A 13,131-nucleotide genomic window follows, 5' to 3' on the forward strand; every position below is an offset into this window, starting at 1 on the left:
TGAGCCATTTCACAATTGCCTTTCAAAACTGCAAGGTCTAGCCGACTAGATGCTTAAAAGTACAAAACTCACTAGGCCCAGAGCCTACGGCCACACCACACTGAATGTGCCCGATCTCGGAAGCTAAGCAGGGTCAGGCCTAGTTAGTACCTGGATGGGAGACTGCCTGGGAATACCAGGTGCTGTAAGCTTTTTTGTGCTCCATGATTAGTAATTGCGCAACTTCTCAATTATTTTTCAAATTTGGTATGTTTCCAAAATAATTGTATCCCGTTTTATAGCGGAAATGTTGGACAACATCATGAGGGCTGGAGCTACCTTTTTACATAGAATTAGCATACAGGTAGTGTGTTCATGGGTAATAAATCGACTTTCACATGTAATGCAGTACAGAGAATATTGAGTCCTTCAAGAGGCATGAAAGAAAACCATTATTGTGTTGATTGTTCTCTCCACCTCCCTGCAACAGACACAGGATGGATGAATTAAAGTTATCCTACCAGACATAGGAGTCCTGAATGGGCCCACCAGTCTTATATATCTCGCCTGATCGAGCCTGATCGAGCGATGAGCGTGGTATCATGTTGCAAGTGGCTGCATGGCTTAGCTTACTAAATGCAAATGCATAAGAGTAATATTCTTAGCATTCCTAGAGCCTACGGCCACACCACACTGAATGCACCCGATCTCGTCTGATCTCGGAAGTTAAGCAGTGTCAGGCCTAGTTAGTACCTGGATGGGAGACCGCCTGGGAATACCAGGTGCTGTAGGCTTTTTTGTGCTCCAAGTTCAGGAAGTGAGCCCTTTCTCAATTGCCTTTTAAAACTGCAAGGTCTAGCCGACTAGATGCTTAAAAGTACAACACTCACTAGGCCCAGAGCCTACGGCCACACCACACTGAATGCGCCTGATCTCGTCTGATCTCAGAAGCTAAGCAGTGTCGGGCCTAGTTAGTACCTGGATGGGAGACCGCCTGGGAATACCAGGTGCTGTAGGCTTTTTTGTACTCCAAGTTCAGGAAGTGAGCCATTTCTCAATTGCCTTTCAAAACTGCAAGGTCTAGCCGACTAGATGCTTAAAAGTACAAAACTCACTAGGGCCAGAGCCTACGGCCACACCACACTGAATGCGCCCGATCTCGTCTGATCTCGGAAGCTAAGCAGTGTCGGGCCTAGTTAGTACCTGGATGGGAGACCACCTGGGAATACCAGGTGCTGTAGGCTTTTTTGTGCTCCAAGTTCAGGAAGTGAGCCATTTCTCAATTGCCTTTCAAAATTGCAAGGTCTAGCTGACTAGATGCTTAAAAGTACAAAACTCACTAGGCCCAGAGCCTACGGCCACACCACACTGATTGCGCCCGATCTCGTCTGATCTCGGAAGCTAAGCAGTGTCGGGCCTCGTTAGTACCTGGATGGGAGACCGCCTGGGAATACCAGGTGCTGTAGGCTTTTTTGTGCTCCAAGTTCAGGAAGTGAGCCATTTCTCAATTGCCTTTCAAAACTGCAAGGTCTAGCTAACTAGATGCTTAAAAGTACAAAACTCACTAGGCCCAGAGCCTACGGCCACACCACACTGATTGCGCCCGATCTCGTCTGATCTCGGAAGCTAAGCAGTGTCGGGCCTAGTTAGTACCTGGATGGGAGACCACCTGGGAATACCAGGTGCTGTAGGCTTTTTTGTGCTCCAAGTTCAGGAAGTGAGCCATTTCACAATTGCCTTTCAAAACTGCAAGGTCTAGCCGACTAGATGCTTAAAAGTACAAAACTCACTAGGCCCAGAGCCTACGGCCACACCACACTGAATGCGCCCGATCTCGGAAGCTAAGCAGGGTCAAGCCTAGTTAGTACCTGGATGGGAGACTGCCTGGGAATACCAGGTGCTGTAGGCTTTTTTGTGCTCCATGATTAGTAATTGCGCAACTTCTCAATTATTTTTCAAATTTGGTATGTTTCCAAAATAATTGTATCCCGTTTTATAGCGGAAATGTTGGACAACATCATGAGGGCTGGAGCTACCTTTTTACATAGAATTAGCATACAGGTAGTGTGTTCATGGGTAATAAATCGACTTTCACATGTAATGCAGTACAGAGAATATTGAGTCCTTCAAGAGGCATGAAAGAAAACCATTATTGTGTTGATTGTTCTCTCCACCTCCCTGCAACAGACACAGGATGGATGAATTAAAGTTATCCTACCAGACATAGGAGTCCTGAATGGGCCCACCAGTCTTATATATCTCGCCTGATCGAGCCTGATCGAGCGATGAGCGTGGTATCATGTTGCAAGTGGCTGCATGGCTTAGCTTACTAAATGCAATGCATAAGAGTAATATTCTTAGCATTCCTAGAGCCTACGGCCACACCACACTGAATGCACCCGATCTCGACTGATCTCGGAAGTTAAGCAGTGTCAGGCCTAGTTAGTACCTGGATGGGAGACCGCCTGGGAATACCAGGTGCTGTAGGCTTTTTTGTGCTCCAAGTTCAGGAAGTGAGCCCTTTCTCAATTGCCTTTTAAAACTGCAAGGTCTAGCCGACTAGATGCTTAAAAGTACAAAACTCACTAGGCCCAGAGCCTACGGCCACACCACACTGAATGTGCCTGATCTCGTCTGATCTCAGAAGCTAAGCAGTGTCGGGCCTAGTTAGTACCTGGATGGAAGACCGCCTGGGAATACCAGGTGCTGTAGGCTTTTTTGTACTCCAAGTTCAGGAAGTGAGCCATTTCTCAATTGCCTTTCAAAACTGCAAGGTCTAGCCGACTAGATGCTTAAAAGTACAAAACTCACAAGAACCAGAGCCTACGGCCACACCACACTGAATGCGCCCGATCTCGTCTGATCTCGGAAGCTAAGCAGTGTCGGGCCTCGTTAGTACCTGGATGGGAGACCGCCTGGGAATACCAGGTGCTGTAGGCTTTTTTGTGCTCCAAGTTCAGGAAGTGAGCCATTTCTCAATTGCCTTTCAAAACTGCAAGGTCTAGCTGACTAGATGCTTAAAAGTACAAAACTCACTAGGCCCAGAGCCTACGGCCACACCACACTGATTGCGCCCGATCTCGTCTGATCTCGGAAGCTAAGCAGGGTCAGGCCTAGTTAGTACCTGGATGGGAGACTGCCTGGGAATACCAGGTGCTGTAGGCTTTTTTGTGCTCCATGATTAGTAATTGCGCAACTTCTCAATTATTTTTCAAATTTGGTATGTTTCCAAAATAATTGTATCCCGTTTTATAGCGGAAATGTTGGACAACATCATGAGGGCTGGAGCTACCTTTTTACATAGAATTAGCATACAGGTAGTGTGTTCATGGGTAATAAATCGACTTTCACATGTAATGCAGTACAGAGAATATTGAGTCCTTCAAGAGGCATGAAAGAAAACCATTATTGTGTTGATTGTTCTCTCCACCTCCCTGCAACAGACACAGGATGGATGAATTAAAGTTATCCTACCAGACATAGGAGTCCTGAATGGGCCCACCAGTCTTATATATCTCGCCTGATCGAGCGATGAGCGTGGTATCATGTTGCAAGTGGCTGCATGGCTTAGCTTACTAAATGCAAATGCATAAGAGTAATATTCTTAGCATTCCTAGAGCCTACGGCCACACCACACTGAATGCACCCGATCTCGTCTGATCTCGGAAGTTAAGCAGTGTCAGGCCTAGTTAGTACCTGGATGGGAGACCGCCTGGGAATACCAGGTGCTGTAGGCTTTTTTGTGCTCCAAGTTCAGGAAGTGAGCCCTTTCTCAATTGCCTTTTAAAACTGCAAGGTCTAGCCGACTAGATGCTTAAAAGTACAACACTCACTAGGCCCAGAGCCTACGGCCACACCACACTGAATGCGCCTGATCTCGTCTGATCTCAGAAGCTAAGCAGTGTCGGGCCTAGTTAGTACCTGGATGGGAGACCGCCTGGGAATACCAGGTGCTGTAGGCTTTTTTGTACTCCAAGTTCAGGAAGTGAGCCATTTCTCAATTGCCTTTCAAAACTGCAAGGTCTAGCCGACTAGATGCTTAAAAGTACAAAACTCACTAGGCCCAGAGCCTACGGCCACACCACACTGAATGCGCCCGATCTCGTCTGATCTCGGAAGCTAAGCAGTGTCGGGCCTAGTTAGTACCTGGATGGGAGACCACCTGGGAATACCAGGTGCTGTAGGCTTTTTTGTGCTCCAAGTTCAGGAAGTGAGCCATTTCACAATTGCCTTTCAAAACTGCAAGGTCTAGCCGACTAGATGCTTAAAAGTACAAACTCACTAGGCCCAGAGCCTACGGCCACACCACACTGAATGCGCCCGATCTCGGAAGCTAAGCAGGGTCGGGCCTAGTTAGTACCTGGATGGGAGACTGCCTGGGAATACCAGGTGCTGTAGGCTTTTTTTGTGCTCCATGATTAGTAATTGCGCAACTTCTCAATTATTTTTCAAATTTGGTATGTTTCCAAAATAATTGTATCCCGTTTTATAGCGGAAATGTTGGACAACATCATGAGGGCTGGAGCTACCTTTTTACATAGAATTAGCATACAGGTAGTGTGTTCATGGGTAATAAATCAACTTTCACATGTAATGCAGTACAGAGAATATTGAGTCCTTCAAGAAGCATGAAAGAAAACCATTATTGTGTTGATTGTTCTCTCCACCTCCCTGCAACAGACACAGGATGGATGAATTAAAGTTATCCTACCAGACATAGGAGTCCTGAATGGGCCCACCAGTCTTATATATCTCGCCTGATCGAGCCTGATCGAGCGATGAGCGTGGTATCATGTTGCAAGTGGCTGCATGGCTTAGCTTACTAAATGCAAATGCATAAGAGTAATATTCTTAGCATTCCTAGAGCCTACGGCCACACCACACTGAATGCACCCGATCTCGACTGATCTCAGAAGTTAAGCAGTGTCAGGCCTAGTTAGTACCTGGATGGGAGACCGCCTGGGAATACCAGGTGCTGTAGGCTTTTTTGTGCTCCAAGTTCAGGAAGTGAGCCCTTTCTCAATTGCCTTTTAAAACTGCAAGGTCTAGCCGACTAGATGCTTAAAAGTACAAAACTCACTAGGCCCAGAGCCTACGGCCACACCACACTGAATGTGCCTGATCTCGTCTGATCTCAGAAGCTAAGCAGTGTCGGGCCTAGTTAGTACCTGGATGGAAGACCGCCTGGGAATACCAGGTGCTGTAGGCTTTTTTGTACTCCAAGTTCAGGAAGTGAGCCATTTCTCAATTGCCTTTCAAAACTGCAAGGTCTAGCCGACTAGATGCTTAAAAGTACAAAACTCACAAGAACCAGAGCCTACGGCCACACCACACTGAATGCGCCCGATCTCGTCTGATCTCGGCAGCTAAGCAGTGTCGGGCCTCGTTAGTACCTGGATGGGAGACCGCCTGGGAATACCAGGTGCTGTAGGCTTTTTTGTGCTCCAAGTTCAGGAAGTGAGCCATTTCTCAATTGCCTTTCAAAATTGCAAGGTCTAGCTGACTAGATGCTTAAAAGTACAAAACTCACTAGGCCCAGAGCCTACGGCCACACCACACTGATTGCGCCCGATCTCGTCTGATCTCGGAAGCTAAGCAGTGTCGGGCCTCGTTAGTACCTGGATGGGAGACCGCCTGGGAATACCAGGTGCTGTAGGCTTTTTTGTGCTCCAAGTTCAGGAAGTGAGCCATTTCTCAATTGCCTTTCAAAACTGCAAGGTCTAGCTGACTAGATGCTTAAAAGTACAAAACTCACTAGGCCCAGAGCCTACGGCCACACCACACTGATTGCGCCCGATCTTGTCTGATCTCGGAAGCTAAGCAGTGTCGGGCCTAGTTAGTACCTGGATGGGAGACCACCTGGGAATACCAGGTGCTGTAGGCTTTTTTGTGCTCCAAGTTCAGGAAGTGAGCCATTTCACAATTGCCTTTCAAAACTGCAAGGTCTAGCCGACTAGATGCTTAAAAGTACAAAACTCACTAGGCCCAGAGCCTACGGCCACACCACACTGAATGCGCCCGATCTCGGAAGCTAAGCAGGGTCAGGCCTAGTTAGTACCTGGATGGGAGACTGCCTGGGAATACCAGGTGCTGTAGGCTTTTTTGTGCTCCATGATTAGTAATTGCGCAACTTCTCAATTATTTTTCAAATTTGGTATGTTTCCAAAATAATTGTATCCCGTTTTATAGCGGAAATGTTGGACAACATCATGAGGGCTGGAGCTACCTTTTTACATAGAATTAGCATACAGGTAGTGTGTTCATGGGTAATAAATCGACTTTCACATGTAATGCAGTACAGAGAATATTGAGTCCTTCAAGAGGCATGAAAGAAAACCATTATTGTGTTGATTGTTCTCTCCACCTCCCTGCAACAGACACAGGATGGATGAATTAAAGTTATCCTACCAGACATAGGAGTCCTGAATGGGCCCACCAGTCTTATATATCTCGCCTGATCGAGCCTGATCGAGCGATGAGCGTGGTATCATGTTGCAAGTGGCTGCATGGCTTAGCTTACTAAATGCAAATGCATAAGAGTAATATTCTTAGCATTCCTAGAGCCTACGGCCACACCACACTGAATGCACCCGATCTCGACTGATCTCGGAAGTTAAGCAGTGTCAGGCCTAGTTAGTACCTGGATGGGAGACCGCCTGGGAATACCAGGTGCTGTAGGCTTTTTTGTGCTCCAAGTTCAGGAAGTGAGCCCTTTCTCAATTGCCTTTTAAAACTGCAAGGTCTAGCCGACTAGATGCTTAAAAGTACAAAACTCACTAGGCCCAGAGCCTACGGCCACACCACACTGAATGTGCCTGATCTCGTCTGATCTCAGAAGCTAAGCAGTGTCGGGCCTAGTTAGTACCTGGATGGAAGACCGCCTGGGAATACCAGGTGCTGTAGGCTTTTTTGTACTCCAAGTTCAGGAAGTGAGCCATTTCTCAATTGCCTTTCAAAACTGCAAGGTCTAGCCGACTAGATGCTTAAAAGTACAAAACTCACAAGAACCAGAGCCTACGGCCACACCACACTGAATGCGCCCGATCTCGTCTGATCTCGGAAGCTAAGCAGTGTCGGGCCTCGTTAGTACCTGGATGGGAGACCGCCTGGGAATACCAGGTGCTGTAGGCTTTTTTGTGCTCCAAGTTCAGGAAGTGAGCCATTTCTCAATTGCCTTTCAAAACTGCAAGGTCTAGCTGACTAGATGCTTAAAAGTACAAAACTCACTAGGCCCAGAGCCTACGGCCACACCACACTGATTGCGCCTGATCTCGTCTGATCTCGGAAGCTAAGCAGTGTCGGGCCTAGTTAGTACCTGGATGGGAGACCACCTGGGAATACCAGGTGCTGTAGGCTTTTTTGTGCTCCAAGTTCAGGAAGTGAGCCATTTCACAATTGCCTTTCAAAACTGCAAGGTCTAGCCGACTAGATGCTTAAAAGTACAAAACTCACTAGGCCCAGAGCCTACGGCCACACCACACTGAATGTGCCCGATCTCGGAAGCTAAGCAGGGTCAGGCCTAGTTAGTACCTGGATGGGAGACTGCCTGGGAATACCAGGTGCTGTAGGCTTTTTTGTGCTCCATGATTAGTAATTGCGCAACTTCTCAATTATTTTTCAAATTTGGTATGTTTCCAAAATAATTGTATCCCGTTTTATAGCGGAAATGTTGGACAACATCATGAGGGCTGGAGCTACCTTTTTACATAGAATTAGCATACAGGTAGTGTGTTCATGGGTAATAAATCGACTTTCACATGTAATGCAGTACAGAGAATATTGAGTCCTTCAAGAGGCATGAAAGAAAACCATTATTGTGTTGATTGTTCTCTCCACCTCCCTGCAACAGACACAGGATGGATGAATTAAAGTTATCCTACCAGACATAGGAGTCCTGAATGGGCCCACCAGTCTTATATATCTCGCCTGATCGAGCCTGATCGAGCGATGAGCGTGGTATCATGTTGCAAGTGGCTGCATGGCTTAGCTTACTAAATGCAAATGCATAAGAGTAATATTCTTAGCATTCCTAGAGCCTACGGCCACACCACACTGAATGCACCCGATCTCGTCTGATCTCGGAAGTTAAGCAGTGTCAGGCCTAATTAGTACCTGGATGGGAGACCGCCTGGGAATACCAGGTGCTGTAGGCTTTTTTGTGCTCCAAGTTCAGGAAGTGAGCCCTTTCTCAATTGCCTTTTAAAACTGCAAGGTCTAGCCGACTAGATGCTTAAAAGTACAACACTCACTAGGCCCAGAGCCTACGGCCACACCACACTGAATGCGCCTGATCTCGTCTGATCTCAGAAGCTAAGCAGTGTCGGGCCTAGTTAGTACCTGGATGGGAGACCGCCTGGGAATACCAGGTGCTGTAGGCTTTTTTGTACTCCAAGTTCAGGAAGTGAGCCATTTCTCAATTGCCTTTCAAAACTGCAAGGTCTAGCCGACTAGATGCTTAAAAGTACAAAACTCACTAGGCCCAGAGCCTACGGCCACACCACACTGAATGCGCCCGATCTCGTCTGATCTCGGAAGCTAAGCAGTGTCGGGCCTAGTTAGTACCTGGATGGGAGACCACCTGGGAATACCAGGTGCTGTAGGCTTTTTTGTGCTCCAAGTTCAGGAAGTGAGCCATTTCACAATTGCCTTTCAAAACTGCAAGGTCTAGCCGACTAGATGCTTAAAAGTACAAACTCACTAGGCCCAGAGCCTACGGCCACACCACACTGAATGCGCCCGATCTCGGAAGCTAAGCAGGGTCGGGCCTAGTTAGTACCTGGATGGGAGACTGCCTGGGAATACCAGGTGCTGTAGGCTTTTTTGTGCTCCATGATTAGTAATTGCGCAACTTCTCAATTATTTTTCAAATTTGGTATGTTTCCAAAATAATTGTATCCCGTTTTATAGCGGAAATGTTGGACAACATCATGAGGGCTGGAGCTACCTTTTTACATAGAATTAGCATACAGGTAGTGTGTTCATGGGTAATAAATCGACTTTCACATGTAATGCAGTACAGAGAATATTGAGTCCTTCAAGAGGCATGAAAGAAAACCATTATTGTGTTGATTGTTCTCTCCACCTCCCTGCAACAGACACAGGATGGATGAATTAAAGTTATCCTACCAGACATAGGAGTCCTGAATGGGCCCACCAGTCTTATATATCTCGCCTGATCGAGCCTGATCGAGCGATGAGCGTGGTATCATGTTGCAAGTGGCTGCATGGCTTAGCTTACTAAATGCAAATGCATAAGAGTAATATTCTTAGCATTCCTAGAGCCTACGGCCACACCACACTGAATGCACCCGATCTCGACTGATCTCGGAAGTTAAGCAGTGTCAGGCCTAGTTAGTACCTGGATGGGAGACCGCCTGGGAATACCAGGTGCTGTAGGCTTTTTTGTGCTCCAAGTTCAGGAAGTGAGCCCTTTCTCAATTGCCTTTTAAAACTGCAAGGTCTAGCCGACTAGATGCTTAAAAGTACAAAACTCACTAGGCCCAGAGCCTACGGCCACACCACACTGAATGTGCCCGATCTCGGAAGCTAAGCAGGGTCAGGCCTAGTTAGTACCTGGATGGGAGACTGCCTGGGAATACCAGGTGCTGTAGGCTTTTTTGTGCTCCATGATTAGTAATTGCGCAACTTCTCAATTATTTTTCAAATTTGGTATGTTTCCAAAATAATTGTATCCCGTTTTATAGCGGAAATGTTGGACAACATCATGAGGGCTGGAGCTACCTTTTTACATAGAATTAGCATACAGGTAGTGTGTTCATGGGTAATAAATCGACTTTCACATGTAATGCAGTACAGAGAATATTGAGTCCTTCAAGAGGCATGAAAGAAAACCATTATTGTGTTGATTGTTCTCTCCACCTCCCTGCAACAGACACAGGATGGATGAATTAAAGTTATCCTACCAGACATAGGAGTCCTGAATGGGCCCACCAGTCTTATATATCTCGCCTGATCGAGCCTGATCGAGCGATGAGCGTGGTATCATGTTGCAAGTGGCTGCATGGCTTAGCTTACTAAATGCAAATGCATAAGAGTAATATTCTTAGCATTCCTAGAGCCTACGGCCACACCACACTGAATGCACCCGATCTCGTCTGATCTCGGAAGTTAAGCAGTGTCAGGCCTAGTTAGTACCTGGATGGGAGACCGCCTGGGAATACCAGGTGCTGTAGGCTTTTTTGTGCTCCAAGTTCAGGAAGTGAGCCCTTTCTCAATTGCCTTTTAAAACTGCAAGGTCTAGCCGACTAGATGCTTAAAAGTACAACACTCACTAGGCCCAGAGCCTACGGCCACACCACACTGAATGCGCCTGATCTCGTCTGATCTCAGAAGCTAAGCAGTGTCGGGCCTAGTTAGTACCTGGATGGGAGACTGCCTGGGAATACCAGGTGCTGTAGGCTTTTTTGTACTCCAAGTTCAGGAAGTGAGCCATTTCTCAATTGCCTTTCAAAACTGCAAGGTCTAGCCGACTAGATGCTTAAAAGTACAAAACTCACTAGGCCCAGAGCCTACGGCCACACCACACTGAATGCGCCCGATCTCGTCTGATCTCAGAAGCTAAGCAGTGTCGGGCCTAGTTAGTACCTGGATGGGAGACCACCTGGGAATACCAGGTGCTGTAGGCTTTTTTGTGCTCCAAGTTCAGGAAGTGAGCCATTTCACAATTGCCTTTCAAAACTGCAAGGTCTAGCCGACTAGATGCTTAAAAGTACAAACTCACTAGGCCCAGAGCCTACGGCCACACCACACTGAATGCGCCCGATCTCGGAAGCTAAGCAGGGTCGGGCCTAGTTAGTACCTGGATGGGAGACTGCCTGGGAATACCAGGTGCTGTAGGCTTTTTTTGTGCTCCATGATTAGTAATTGCGCAACTTCTCAATTATTTTTCAAATTTGGTATGTTTCCAAAATAATTGTATCCCGTTTTATAGCGGAAATGTTGGACAACATCATGAGGGCTGGAGCTACCTTTTTACATAGAATTAGCATACAGGTAGTGTGTTCATGGGTAATAAATCAACTTTCACATGTAATGCAGTACAGAGAATATTGAGTCCTTCAAGAGGCATGAAAGAAAACCATTATTGTGTTGATTGTTCTCTCCACCTCCCTGCAACAGACACAGGATGGATGAATTAAAGTTATCCTACCAGACATAGGAGTCCTGAATGGGCCCACCAGTCTTATATATCTCGCCTGATCGAGCCTGATCGAGCGATGAGCGTGGTATCATGTTGCAAGTGGCTGCATGGCTTAGCTTACTAAATGCAAATGCATAAGAGTAATATTCTTAGCATTCCTAGAGCCTACGGCCACACCACACTGAATGCACCCGATCTCGACTGATCTCGGAAGTTAAGCAGTGTCAGGCCTAGTTAGTACCTGGATGGGAGACCGCCTGGGAATACCAGGTGCTGTAGGCTTTTTTGTGCTCCAAGTTCAGGAAGTGAGCCCTTTCTCAATTGCCTTTTAAAACTGCAAGGTCTAGCCGACTAGATGCTTAAAAGTACAAAACTCACTAGGCCCAGAGCCTACGGCCACACCACACTGAATGTGCCTGATCTCGTCTGATCTCAGAAGCTAAGCAGTGTCGGGCCTAGTTAGTACCTGGATGGAAGACCGCCTGGGAATACCAGGTGCTGTAGGCTTTTTTGTACTCCAAGTTCAGGAAGTGAGCCATTTCTCAATTGCCTTTCAAAACTGCAAGGTCTAGCCGACTAGATGCTTAAAAGTACAAAACTCACAAGAACCAGAGCCTACGGCCACACCACACTGAATGCGCCCGATCTCGTCTGATCTCGGAAGCTAAGCAGTGTCGGGCCTCGTTAGTACCTGGATGGGAGACCGCCTGGGAATACCAGGTGCTGTAGGCTTTTTTGTGCTCCAAGTTCAGGAAGTGAGCCATTTCTCAATTGCCTTTCAAAACTGCAAGGTCTAGCTGACTAGATGCTTAAAAGTACAAAACTCACTAGGCCCAGAGCCTACGGCCACACCACACTGATTGCGCCCGATCTTGTCTGATCTCGGAAGCTAAGCAGTGTCCGGCCTAGTTAGTACCTGGATGGGAGACCACCTGGGAATACCAGGTGCTGTAGGCTTTTTTGTGCTCCAAGTTCAGGAAGTGAGCCATTTCACAATTACCTTTCAAAACTGCAAGGTCTAGCCGACTAGATGCTTAAAAGTACAAAACTCACTAGGCCCAGAGCCTACGGCCACACCACACTGAATGTGCCCGATCTCGGAAGCTAAGCAGGGTCAGGCCTAGTTAGTACCTGGATGGGAGACTGCCTGGGAATACCAGGTGCTGTAGGCTTTTTTGTGCTCCATGATTAGTAATTGCGCAACTTCTCAATTATTTTTCAAATTTGGTATGTTTCCAAAATAATTGTATCCCGTTTTATAGCGGAAATGTTGGACAACATCATGAGGGCTGGAGCTACCTTTTTACATAGAATTAGCATACAGGTAGTGTGTTCATGGGTAATAAATCGACTTTCACATGTAATGCAGTACAGAGAATATTGAGTCCTTCAAGAGGCATGAAAGAAAACCATTATTGTGTTGATTGTTCTCTCCACCTCCCTGCAACAGACACAGGATGGATGAATTAAAGTTATCCTACCAGACATAGGAGTCCTGAATGGGCCCACCAGTCTTATATATCTCGCCTGATCGAGCCTGATCGAGCGATGAGCGTGGTATCATGTTGCAAGTGGCTGCATGGCTTAGCTTACTAAATGCAAATGCATAAGAGTAATATTCTTAGCATTCCTAGAGCCTACGGCCACACCACACTGAATGCACCCGATCTCGTCTGATCTCGGAAGTTAAGCAGTGTCAGGCCTAGTTAGTACCTGGATGGGAGACCGCCTGGGAATACCAGGTGCTGTAGGCTTTTTTGTGCTCCAAGTTCAGGAAGTGAGCCCTTTCTCAATTGCCTTTTAAAACTGCAAGGTCTAGCCGACTAGATGCTTAAAAGTACAACACTCACTAGGCCCAGAGCCTACGGCCACACCACACTGAATGCGCCTGATCTCGTCTGATCTCAGAAGCTAAGCAGTGTCGGGCCTAGTTAGTACCTGGATGGGAGACCGCCTGGGAATACCAGGTGCTGTAGGCTTTTTTGTACTCC

The 13,131-nt window shown here is 47.0% G+C and overlaps 34 non-coding genes and 9 pseudogenes across 34 annotated transcripts; all 43 read left to right on the forward strand.

The window, feature by feature from the left end:
- The first annotated feature begins 82 nt into the window (after positions 1-82).
- LOC138547047 (5S ribosomal RNA) lies at positions 83-191 on the forward strand (annotated as a pseudogene).
- Positions 192-654: 463 nt separating this feature from the next.
- On the forward strand, positions 655-773 carry LOC138548734 (5S ribosomal RNA). Its single transcript, XR_011292528.1, has one exon. It is a non-coding gene; the product is annotated as a 5S ribosomal RNA (ribosomal RNA).
- A 106-nt stretch (positions 774-879) lies between these two features.
- On the forward strand, positions 880-998 carry LOC138539449 (5S ribosomal RNA). The gene has a single exon (XR_011287516.1). It is a non-coding gene; the product is annotated as a 5S ribosomal RNA (ribosomal RNA).
- A 106-nt stretch (positions 999-1,104) lies between these two features.
- Positions 1,105-1,223, forward strand: LOC138547185 (5S ribosomal RNA). The gene has a single exon (XR_011291034.1). It is a non-coding gene; the product is annotated as a 5S ribosomal RNA (ribosomal RNA).
- Positions 1,224-1,329: 106 nt separating this feature from the next.
- On the forward strand, positions 1,330-1,448 carry LOC138536867 (5S ribosomal RNA). The gene has a single exon (XR_011285026.1). It is a non-coding gene; the product is annotated as a 5S ribosomal RNA (ribosomal RNA).
- Positions 1,449-1,554: 106 nt separating this feature from the next.
- LOC138547527 (5S ribosomal RNA) lies at positions 1,555-1,673 on the forward strand. The gene has a single exon (XR_011291364.1). It is a non-coding gene; the product is annotated as a 5S ribosomal RNA (ribosomal RNA).
- A 106-nt stretch (positions 1,674-1,779) lies between these two features.
- On the forward strand, positions 1,780-1,888 carry LOC138547007 (5S ribosomal RNA; annotated as a pseudogene).
- Positions 1,889-2,350: 462 nt separating this feature from the next.
- Positions 2,351-2,469, forward strand: LOC138538256 (5S ribosomal RNA). The gene has a single exon (XR_011286363.1). It is a non-coding gene; the product is annotated as a 5S ribosomal RNA (ribosomal RNA).
- A 106-nt stretch (positions 2,470-2,575) lies between these two features.
- LOC138539491 (5S ribosomal RNA) lies at positions 2,576-2,694 on the forward strand. Its single transcript, XR_011287557.1, has one exon. It is a non-coding gene; the product is annotated as a 5S ribosomal RNA (ribosomal RNA).
- A 106-nt stretch (positions 2,695-2,800) lies between these two features.
- Positions 2,801-2,919, forward strand: LOC138549784 (5S ribosomal RNA). The gene has a single exon (XR_011293556.1). It is a non-coding gene; the product is annotated as a 5S ribosomal RNA (ribosomal RNA).
- Positions 2,920-3,025: 106 nt separating this feature from the next.
- Positions 3,026-3,144, forward strand: LOC138542487 (5S ribosomal RNA). The gene has a single exon (XR_011290467.1). It is a non-coding gene; the product is annotated as a 5S ribosomal RNA (ribosomal RNA).
- Positions 3,145-3,597: 453 nt separating this feature from the next.
- Positions 3,598-3,716, forward strand: LOC138548735 (5S ribosomal RNA). Its single transcript, XR_011292530.1, has one exon. It is a non-coding gene; the product is annotated as a 5S ribosomal RNA (ribosomal RNA).
- Positions 3,717-3,822: 106 nt separating this feature from the next.
- On the forward strand, positions 3,823-3,941 carry LOC138539461 (5S ribosomal RNA). The gene has a single exon (XR_011287527.1). It is a non-coding gene; the product is annotated as a 5S ribosomal RNA (ribosomal RNA).
- A 106-nt stretch (positions 3,942-4,047) lies between these two features.
- Positions 4,048-4,166, forward strand: LOC138547197 (5S ribosomal RNA). The gene has a single exon (XR_011291045.1). It is a non-coding gene; the product is annotated as a 5S ribosomal RNA (ribosomal RNA).
- A 105-nt stretch (positions 4,167-4,271) lies between these two features.
- Positions 4,272-4,380, forward strand: LOC138543294 (5S ribosomal RNA; annotated as a pseudogene).
- Positions 4,381-4,844: 464 nt separating this feature from the next.
- Positions 4,845-4,963, forward strand: LOC138542171 (5S ribosomal RNA). Its single transcript, XR_011290158.1, has one exon. It is a non-coding gene; the product is annotated as a 5S ribosomal RNA (ribosomal RNA).
- Positions 4,964-5,069: 106 nt separating this feature from the next.
- On the forward strand, positions 5,070-5,188 carry LOC138539492 (5S ribosomal RNA). Its single transcript, XR_011287558.1, has one exon. It is a non-coding gene; the product is annotated as a 5S ribosomal RNA (ribosomal RNA).
- A 106-nt stretch (positions 5,189-5,294) lies between these two features.
- On the forward strand, positions 5,295-5,413 carry LOC138537264 (5S ribosomal RNA). The gene has a single exon (XR_011285406.1). It is a non-coding gene; the product is annotated as a 5S ribosomal RNA (ribosomal RNA).
- Positions 5,414-5,519: 106 nt separating this feature from the next.
- LOC138536868 (5S ribosomal RNA) lies at positions 5,520-5,638 on the forward strand. The gene has a single exon (XR_011285027.1). It is a non-coding gene; the product is annotated as a 5S ribosomal RNA (ribosomal RNA).
- A 106-nt stretch (positions 5,639-5,744) lies between these two features.
- On the forward strand, positions 5,745-5,863 carry LOC138537731 (5S ribosomal RNA). The gene has a single exon (XR_011285858.1). It is a non-coding gene; the product is annotated as a 5S ribosomal RNA (ribosomal RNA).
- Positions 5,864-5,969: 106 nt separating this feature from the next.
- On the forward strand, positions 5,970-6,078 carry LOC138544964 (5S ribosomal RNA; annotated as a pseudogene).
- A 463-nt stretch (positions 6,079-6,541) lies between these two features.
- On the forward strand, positions 6,542-6,660 carry LOC138538258 (5S ribosomal RNA). Its single transcript, XR_011286365.1, has one exon. It is a non-coding gene; the product is annotated as a 5S ribosomal RNA (ribosomal RNA).
- Positions 6,661-6,766: 106 nt separating this feature from the next.
- Positions 6,767-6,885, forward strand: LOC138539493 (5S ribosomal RNA). The gene has a single exon (XR_011287559.1). It is a non-coding gene; the product is annotated as a 5S ribosomal RNA (ribosomal RNA).
- A 106-nt stretch (positions 6,886-6,991) lies between these two features.
- Positions 6,992-7,110, forward strand: LOC138549785 (5S ribosomal RNA). The gene has a single exon (XR_011293557.1). It is a non-coding gene; the product is annotated as a 5S ribosomal RNA (ribosomal RNA).
- Positions 7,111-7,216: 106 nt separating this feature from the next.
- On the forward strand, positions 7,217-7,335 carry LOC138551038 (5S ribosomal RNA). The gene has a single exon (XR_011294776.1). It is a non-coding gene; the product is annotated as a 5S ribosomal RNA (ribosomal RNA).
- A 106-nt stretch (positions 7,336-7,441) lies between these two features.
- LOC138545972 (5S ribosomal RNA) lies at positions 7,442-7,550 on the forward strand (annotated as a pseudogene).
- A 463-nt stretch (positions 7,551-8,013) lies between these two features.
- Positions 8,014-8,132, forward strand: LOC138549655 (5S ribosomal RNA). Its single transcript, XR_011293431.1, has one exon. It is a non-coding gene; the product is annotated as a 5S ribosomal RNA (ribosomal RNA).
- A 106-nt stretch (positions 8,133-8,238) lies between these two features.
- On the forward strand, positions 8,239-8,357 carry LOC138539472 (5S ribosomal RNA). The gene has a single exon (XR_011287538.1). It is a non-coding gene; the product is annotated as a 5S ribosomal RNA (ribosomal RNA).
- Positions 8,358-8,463: 106 nt separating this feature from the next.
- Positions 8,464-8,582, forward strand: LOC138547209 (5S ribosomal RNA). Its single transcript, XR_011291057.1, has one exon. It is a non-coding gene; the product is annotated as a 5S ribosomal RNA (ribosomal RNA).
- A 105-nt stretch (positions 8,583-8,687) lies between these two features.
- LOC138543295 (5S ribosomal RNA) lies at positions 8,688-8,796 on the forward strand (annotated as a pseudogene).
- A 463-nt stretch (positions 8,797-9,259) lies between these two features.
- Positions 9,260-9,378, forward strand: LOC138538259 (5S ribosomal RNA). Its single transcript, XR_011286366.1, has one exon. It is a non-coding gene; the product is annotated as a 5S ribosomal RNA (ribosomal RNA).
- Positions 9,379-9,484: 106 nt separating this feature from the next.
- On the forward strand, positions 9,485-9,593 carry LOC138545974 (5S ribosomal RNA; annotated as a pseudogene).
- Positions 9,594-10,056: 463 nt separating this feature from the next.
- On the forward strand, positions 10,057-10,175 carry LOC138548736 (5S ribosomal RNA). Its single transcript, XR_011292531.1, has one exon. It is a non-coding gene; the product is annotated as a 5S ribosomal RNA (ribosomal RNA).
- Positions 10,176-10,281: 106 nt separating this feature from the next.
- Positions 10,282-10,400, forward strand: LOC138551101 (5S ribosomal RNA). Its single transcript, XR_011294835.1, has one exon. It is a non-coding gene; the product is annotated as a 5S ribosomal RNA (ribosomal RNA).
- A 106-nt stretch (positions 10,401-10,506) lies between these two features.
- On the forward strand, positions 10,507-10,625 carry LOC138537160 (5S ribosomal RNA). Its single transcript, XR_011285305.1, has one exon. It is a non-coding gene; the product is annotated as a 5S ribosomal RNA (ribosomal RNA).
- A 105-nt stretch (positions 10,626-10,730) lies between these two features.
- LOC138543296 (5S ribosomal RNA) lies at positions 10,731-10,839 on the forward strand (annotated as a pseudogene).
- Positions 10,840-11,303: 464 nt separating this feature from the next.
- LOC138538260 (5S ribosomal RNA) lies at positions 11,304-11,422 on the forward strand. The gene has a single exon (XR_011286367.1). It is a non-coding gene; the product is annotated as a 5S ribosomal RNA (ribosomal RNA).
- Positions 11,423-11,528: 106 nt separating this feature from the next.
- LOC138539496 (5S ribosomal RNA) lies at positions 11,529-11,647 on the forward strand. The gene has a single exon (XR_011287561.1). It is a non-coding gene; the product is annotated as a 5S ribosomal RNA (ribosomal RNA).
- A 106-nt stretch (positions 11,648-11,753) lies between these two features.
- On the forward strand, positions 11,754-11,872 carry LOC138549787 (5S ribosomal RNA). Its single transcript, XR_011293558.1, has one exon. It is a non-coding gene; the product is annotated as a 5S ribosomal RNA (ribosomal RNA).
- A 106-nt stretch (positions 11,873-11,978) lies between these two features.
- Positions 11,979-12,097, forward strand: LOC138542446 (5S ribosomal RNA). The gene has a single exon (XR_011290427.1). It is a non-coding gene; the product is annotated as a 5S ribosomal RNA (ribosomal RNA).
- Positions 12,098-12,203: 106 nt separating this feature from the next.
- On the forward strand, positions 12,204-12,312 carry LOC138545975 (5S ribosomal RNA; annotated as a pseudogene).
- A 463-nt stretch (positions 12,313-12,775) lies between these two features.
- Positions 12,776-12,894, forward strand: LOC138548737 (5S ribosomal RNA). The gene has a single exon (XR_011292532.1). It is a non-coding gene; the product is annotated as a 5S ribosomal RNA (ribosomal RNA).
- Positions 12,895-13,000: 106 nt separating this feature from the next.
- On the forward strand, positions 13,001-13,119 carry LOC138539483 (5S ribosomal RNA). Its single transcript, XR_011287549.1, has one exon. It is a non-coding gene; the product is annotated as a 5S ribosomal RNA (ribosomal RNA).
- The last annotated feature ends 12 nt before the right edge of the window (positions 13,120-13,131 follow it).

The sequence above is a fragment of the Ambystoma mexicanum genome, unplaced genomic scaffold (genome assembly GCF_040938575.1).
Source record: "Ambystoma mexicanum isolate Mex_15411 unplaced genomic scaffold, UKY_AmexF1_1 Mex_scaf10, whole genome shotgun sequence".
NCBI lineage: Eukaryota > Metazoa > Chordata > Amphibia > Caudata > Ambystomatidae > Ambystoma > Ambystoma mexicanum.